The sequence below is a fragment of the Mercenaria mercenaria genome, unplaced genomic scaffold, assembly GCF_021730395.1.
Source record: "Mercenaria mercenaria strain notata unplaced genomic scaffold, MADL_Memer_1 contig_805, whole genome shotgun sequence".
NCBI lineage: Eukaryota > Metazoa > Mollusca > Bivalvia > Venerida > Veneridae > Mercenaria > Mercenaria mercenaria.
The window spans coordinates 35,977-42,642 of record NW_026463710.1 but is presented as its reverse complement, the minus strand read 5'-3'; the positions used below and the strand labels follow the sequence as shown (position 1 = coordinate 42,642).

General features: G+C 30.9%; 1 long non-coding RNA gene across 1 annotated transcript; it reads right to left on the bottom strand.

The window, feature by feature from the left end:
• Positions 1 to 1,819: 1,819 nt before the first annotated feature.
• On the bottom strand, positions 1,820 to 6,308 carry LOC128554853 (uncharacterized). The gene is made up of 3 exons (XR_008369714.1): positions 5,968 to 6,308; positions 5,045 to 5,141; positions 1,820 to 4,531 (listed from the first exon to the last, which is right to left on the bottom strand). It is a non-coding gene; the product is annotated as an uncharacterized LOC128554853 (long non-coding RNA).
• Positions 6,309 to 6,666: the final 358 nt, after the last annotated feature.

The window sequence follows — 6,666 nt, the reverse complement described above, 5'->3', positions numbered from 1 at the left end:
ACGTTTTAGTATCATATGCCAATCAGCAACACCCATTCTTTTGCGAAGTTTACGTTTGATATTCCCATTTCGTCGGACACCATGAGAACGAGTATTACGTCTTTTTGGGGTATAGATAGAGAATATATCAATTCTGGAATCTTTTGAAATATTTCCCTTTTGATAAATGTTATCATTTAAACCTAATGGAAAGGGTGTTTGTAGAAATTTAATCCATTTAAGTTCAGAGACATGTCCGAGTTTTGTCTTGAAGCCAGAGGTCATGTTAACATCATACTTTAATTGTTCAACAGCTTGAACAGAAACATATTTAACCGAATGTCCATTTTTACGAAAATGATTGTATAAGAAGTTTCGAAATTTATTATTGTTACGAATATTGTAACAGTGTTCCCGAAAACTGGTTTTAAGAGGTCTTTTCGTTTGCCCAACATACTGTTTACCACAATTATGGGCATTTCATGTAAGAACATAGATAACATCAGAGGAATTTCATGAAATGTTTGAATGAATATTTATACTGAAATTTCTGTTATTAACACTAGAACGTATTGTCGAGTTAGTATTAAGACGAGGATAGCACATGCACCTATTAGAATGGCACTTAGAGACTGAGCGAAACCTAACGTGCTCAGTAGCATATGTTTTTATGTTGTATTTCCTAAGAATAGGTGATTTAATTGGTGAAATCAGTACTTTTAAATTATTGTTGTAAAGTGCAGTGTTTAAGTAGTTCTCTTATAAGTCTACAGTTCTTTTAAAGGAGTTAATCACAATATTTTGTGCGCAGCTCAATCGCGCAGCAAGCGATATCCACTGTAAAGTTCAGAATTCGCCGCCGAAAATGCATAATTGTCAGATATAAGGGCACTCGCGCAAAATATATCGTATGTACTGACAATATAGGTCGTGCATCCATATTTTACCTTTAAAAGTGATGGTGTTTTATTGGAGGAGTAGTTGTAGGAAGTGCTCGAATCGAATACATTGTGGACAGCCAATTTGAAAGTAAACTATTTCGTCCAGTAATGATGCAGCCGACTCCAAGTCAAATAAAATTCCAGAAAATCTTAACGTAGATATATCTCCTTCAAGTTCAAATGTGACTTCCTAAAAATGTTGTTATACTTTTTGTGCCCCATCCCGAATTTCACGTAGTAAGACCAGAGTTATGGCCCCTGATAGTCAAATTGTACATAAAGGGTCTAAACATTTGTGTCGCATGTACCTCAAAATTATATGCGTCAAGAGTCACGAAACCACACAAGAATTATGTCCCTTGACGTGGTCAAATATATACGTAAATGGGATGTGAAAGCTTGTGTAGCACGTATCTCAAAAAGTATTTGATCTAGAGGCTTGCAACCTTAAAGGAGCATTATTCCGCATGTGAGTAAGAATATTGGTTAAGGAACTGATATAACATTGTGTAATTTGTTTTGTAAGAAAAAAAAACGTTCATAATTTTTAGGTGGGTGGGGTAATGAAAAAATACTTTTGTGGGTGGAGTGAATATTTTTTAATTTTTCTTGAAAACAAGCACGGGTTGATATTATTTTTTTTGGTTTAGATTTTTTTGTCTTAGTTCTAGCTTACATAATATAATATTTGGAAAAAATCTGTCCGCTAGATTTTTCCTATCATTAAGAAATACTTCGTGTTTTTCTCAGTTTCAGATACTTTCGACATCTGTCAAGAGTAATTTTTCTGAGGTAATATATCTATATGTCGACATTTTATGCATAGTTATAGTGGTGTTATTAATTCGGATGCATAAAATGTAACATCAAAGTGAAACTTCGAATAAATAATTGTTTGCAGTAATTTTATTATAACATGTATGTACTGTTTCTTCAGACAAAAATACCGATTTGGTGTTCTTAATAAACTTTGAATATTGAAAAAAGAAGCACGGGTACCTATTGGTTTTATTTTTTATTTTAACTTGTCATACATCAATCTATAAATATGCAAAGTTACAAAAAATTCTGTCCGCTAGAAATAATTGTGAAAAACATCTTTAATTCAACATTCTCTATAGTCTTTGCAGAGATTTGGAAGCTGATTATCTCAAATTTTCCAGAATTTCACTATACACTGAATTTGAAAATGGTGATTTTGTTTGTAGCCATTGTCAATCGAAGTATATTGTATTCACACTGCAAAGTTTCATAATACTCTATCAATTTCTTAAATTGCCCCTCTTAGAATGCAAATTTAAAAACATTAGTTGTCGTAATATTTTAGGTCGATTTCCTATAATCACACGCTTGACTCCAGTTTGTTAAACATCGTTATAATGTCGTCAGCAGTTTTGACTGTCTGTTTTGAAATGATTGTATATTTACATATATGTGACAGAGCATGAGATTTTGGGTCCAAATGCAATTTTGGTCAAAAATGGGGTTTTGGGCTAATCTGACAGACTGACCCGTTCTGAGTAAAAATCTTCAATTTGACAACAAAAGTCAGTCGTTGTCATGGAGATATTACCACTTTTCGGACACCATGTTTTTGTCTAACTGTATCAAAATTGAGGCAGTATATCTTAATAATGACACCATATTTAAATAATATCAAGATGAAATACATGATAAAGTAACAAAAGCAACATGCAATTAATGGAATGTATTTCTTTTTGTCTCTTTCTTTCATGTAGTATAAAAATATTTATGTTCTAAAACTCGTTTCTATAGCAACACTGTTGTTTAACCTCTTTTTTAACAGTCTCTTGATGAATCTAGCAGTAAATTACATAGAATGTGAAATAAATACACAATTCACTTTTTCTAGTGTGCAAACAGTTTACAGACAATTGTTTTATAACATTCTTTTGAACAAGATACAGAATTTATTTGATATCAAATTAGACAACATCCCAAAAACTAGGACATTGATCTTGTTATTATAGACACCTTATCTATTAAACTAAACAGTAAGAAAGAAAATCAGGCAAGAAGATATAATTATTAGACTGTTGTTATCAACTGTGAGTTTGCTAAAATTTCAAAAGACTTAGATATACTGATCAGTGAATCATTACCATGGCAACGATGTGGTATTTTCTTACAAAAATACTAACATTACCATGGCAACAATGTGGTATTTTCTTACAAAAATACTAACATTTTTGGCAATTTCTTTGTAATAAATTGAATATTGGAAGTGTTTTTCCATATATTTACACCAAAAGCTGTCTGTTTTCTTATTTAAAAGTAAGAGAGTAGACATCACTCCATGAAAATTAATGTATTATGGTTTGAGAAATACATAATTTTCAGATACACCTCTCTCAGTTACAACTATTGCCATTTTAAGACAGGCTTATGTAATAACATAGTGCTTTGTTGATGCAATTATTACATATGAAAATATGTCACTAACATAATACAGCTTAACATATATAACATATAAACAAGAAAGATGTTTTTTACATATGATGATATCCAAAATAATTTAAAAGTTGAATTAATGTTACCATGGCAACAATGCACTATCTTCTTAAAATAGTAGTTTTTTGTAAATTTTCCAGAAAGAATCAGAACATTCATTTAGCATCTGTTCAGTATACATTTGTTTTACACCACAAATGGTCAATTATGATCATTTATAAAAAAACAAACATCATTTTATGTAATATAACTTGTCTTTGAGAACTACATATTTTCCTGATATGCCTACCTGCATTACAGCTCTGCCATTTTATGGCAGATTTGTGTTATAACATGTTTTGTTGATGGTTACACATAAAAGATATTTGCTTGCAGAACATAGTCTGATTAGCATAATATAAACAAGACACATGCTGTTTACATAATCAAACAAATCTAAATTTAAGTCAAATTTGTGTTACCATGGCAACTCACAATGTTTTACAAAAAATAGCTATTTCTGCAAAGGTCATGTCATGTAAAAATATATTTTAACACAATTATAACCATGGATTAACATGATTAATTCTTGAAATAAAATATATCATATTCAGCCAGTAACAAATATTTTCTGCTATATTGGTAGTTTTCTGCCATTTCTGGAAAAATTCTCCCTACACTCACACTGGCAAGGCAGTTTTTATTGTAAAAATGTTTCCTCCAAAGGTTGTGCTTTAATGTCACACATGTTGTAGTTTTGAAACAACTAGGATCCATTCAACAGACATGTCTTAGTATTTCATGCATGCAGTTTTGGAAAATTTAAATTCTGTATTGTTAGAACAATTAGGATAGTGCTTCTCAAATAACTTCACAGCTGTCATGACATCAAAACACTACTTTTACCCAATATTTCTCACAGTTGACTAAGTTTTACTTTTTCTTGAAACACATTTGTTATTTGAACTAGAATTTTTAACTTTTTCAGGTCATGAGGGCAGGAAACATGACCTTATTTCTGCAATATGGAGTTATTTGCTCATATAAGTATTTGTGACATGCACTCTATTCCACAGGCATGATTTCAGCTGGATGATCAGTAGAACATATTAATTCCTTCTTTACATTTTACCATTTACATATTGATAGTTCTTTCATCACTGCAAAACAAAAATTCATCAACATTAGAACTTCATTTTAATAAGATTAGTATAAGGTTACAGAATATAAGACTGTAAAGTATCTTTTTAAGCTTAATAGAGTCTTTTGTAAAAGCTGAATGAAAGCAGATTTGATAAGTATAAACTCATCCAAGAATCTTACAGTATTCATGCAGAAAAAGTAGCTTTTTAAGAATATATAAAACTAGCTAAGATTCCTACAGACTAGACATACAATTCATGCAATCAAACTTAATGTAAACACAAATACTGTAAAAATAATTTTGAAAATATGAAAAATACATACATGATATATTCAATTATTGTATTTCATTACTTATTCACTTCTTAATAATATTACACATATTTGTTGAATTGGTCTATAATCAAAATCATTTCTCTTAAAATGTTATGAATGAAATAGATCATTTATGTTTATGCTACTTTAATGTCTTTATCTTTCTTAGAATAGCAGTATAGTAACTGGAAAAATGTATGAAGAAATTTACAAACCCCAATAAAATCCAGCTTGTTGTGTATAGACCTTCCTGGAAAATCATTTCACTGTTTAAGGTCATTGCATCAAGCCAAACAATCCTCAGTGGTTGATCTGTAAAATGAAAAAAAAATACTCAAAAAGGCTGAAATACAGCTAAAAATGCCCTGGGCAGTTAGCTCAGTACATATTTAGCACAAAGACTTCTATAAAAAGAGTAATAGGTTTAATTCCTGGCAAAGGGTTTCAAAACAAAAATGTATCTAAAGTTTATTTATTTTACTAAGTGGTTTTTAGTCACTTGCCAAGAACAGTACAAAATGGTGAGGAATCCAGAAATAATGGCCAAGTGAACAGTATGCAAATTTAACATGAAAAGCTTTGGAAAAAAACTGTCTCTTTCCAAGTAAAAACAATATTTATGCCCTTTTAGAAGTTTTATGTATGGACTGATTTGACATACATGTAAGAAATTAGTGGGTTGAAGCTGACAATAGATGTGTTTCAACTATATCTAATCAGTCACTTTCATGGCATGGCTATATTTATAAAATGATCAGGGCTTTAACTTTAATATGTAACTAAACATTATGACTGACTGTTGTAATTTTGTCTGGCACCAGAATCACAAGGTCTTCATGTAATTGTCTTGCATACTGATTCTACTGAATACTTCTTGTAATTGTCTTGCATACAGATTCTACTAAAAAAAGAGTCAAAACCGATTTAAAAAAAGTTGAATTCATGCAGATTTAGTAAATAAAATATAGTCTACAATATATTGACACTTGTAAATAAAATTGAAACTGCGCTAAATCTACCTCGAATCTGTCATTAGTGTCCAAATCCGGCTATTTTTGGAAAATAGTATCGGACAAAACTGTCGATATGAACTCAAATAATATTTTTAACACTACATATCGCTTGAATACTTACTTACCTTGAGATTCGCTAACTGTCATTCTTTATACAATCGAAATAAGTCATCAAATAATTGTTTTTGGTAGTTTCATTTTCTCCGCGACCTTCCATGTTTACAAATGGCGTGTCGATTCAAAGGGCGATAAATTATCAATCATTTAAAAATTTAAACAAAAACGGAATTGCAAAACATGGAAATGTTTATAAATGTCACTTCATTTTTTTCTTGTGGCAAGGTAGAGTATTATTGAAAACAAGAAATGCATTAATTGCCGCGAACACGTGGTAACGTCCACCATTTTTTTTGTGACGTAACTTTAATCGATGTTTTCTCAAATGACGTAACGCCGAATTTGGACCCAAAATGTCATGGTGCGTCACATATAGGAAAGACGTAGATTTTGGGGTTCACGATGTAATGAATGTTGCATTGAATAGATTAACACCGTTTACAAAATTAAGACACACGTTAATGATATAGACTTTTGTCAACACAAAACATTTTTCAAGCTATCGCTCTTAGGGACATATTAGTACATACGTAGGTCTGAGTAAAATGAATGTACACGATATCGCTAAACAGGAATGAAAAAAGGGTATTTGGATACGATATAAAATCTTATTAAACAGACACATCTGTTTGTGTTTATTTACAGATAATAGTCGCTTTGGATGGCGGAGTATAAAGGCAGTTCTATACAATACACTTGGAAGGCAT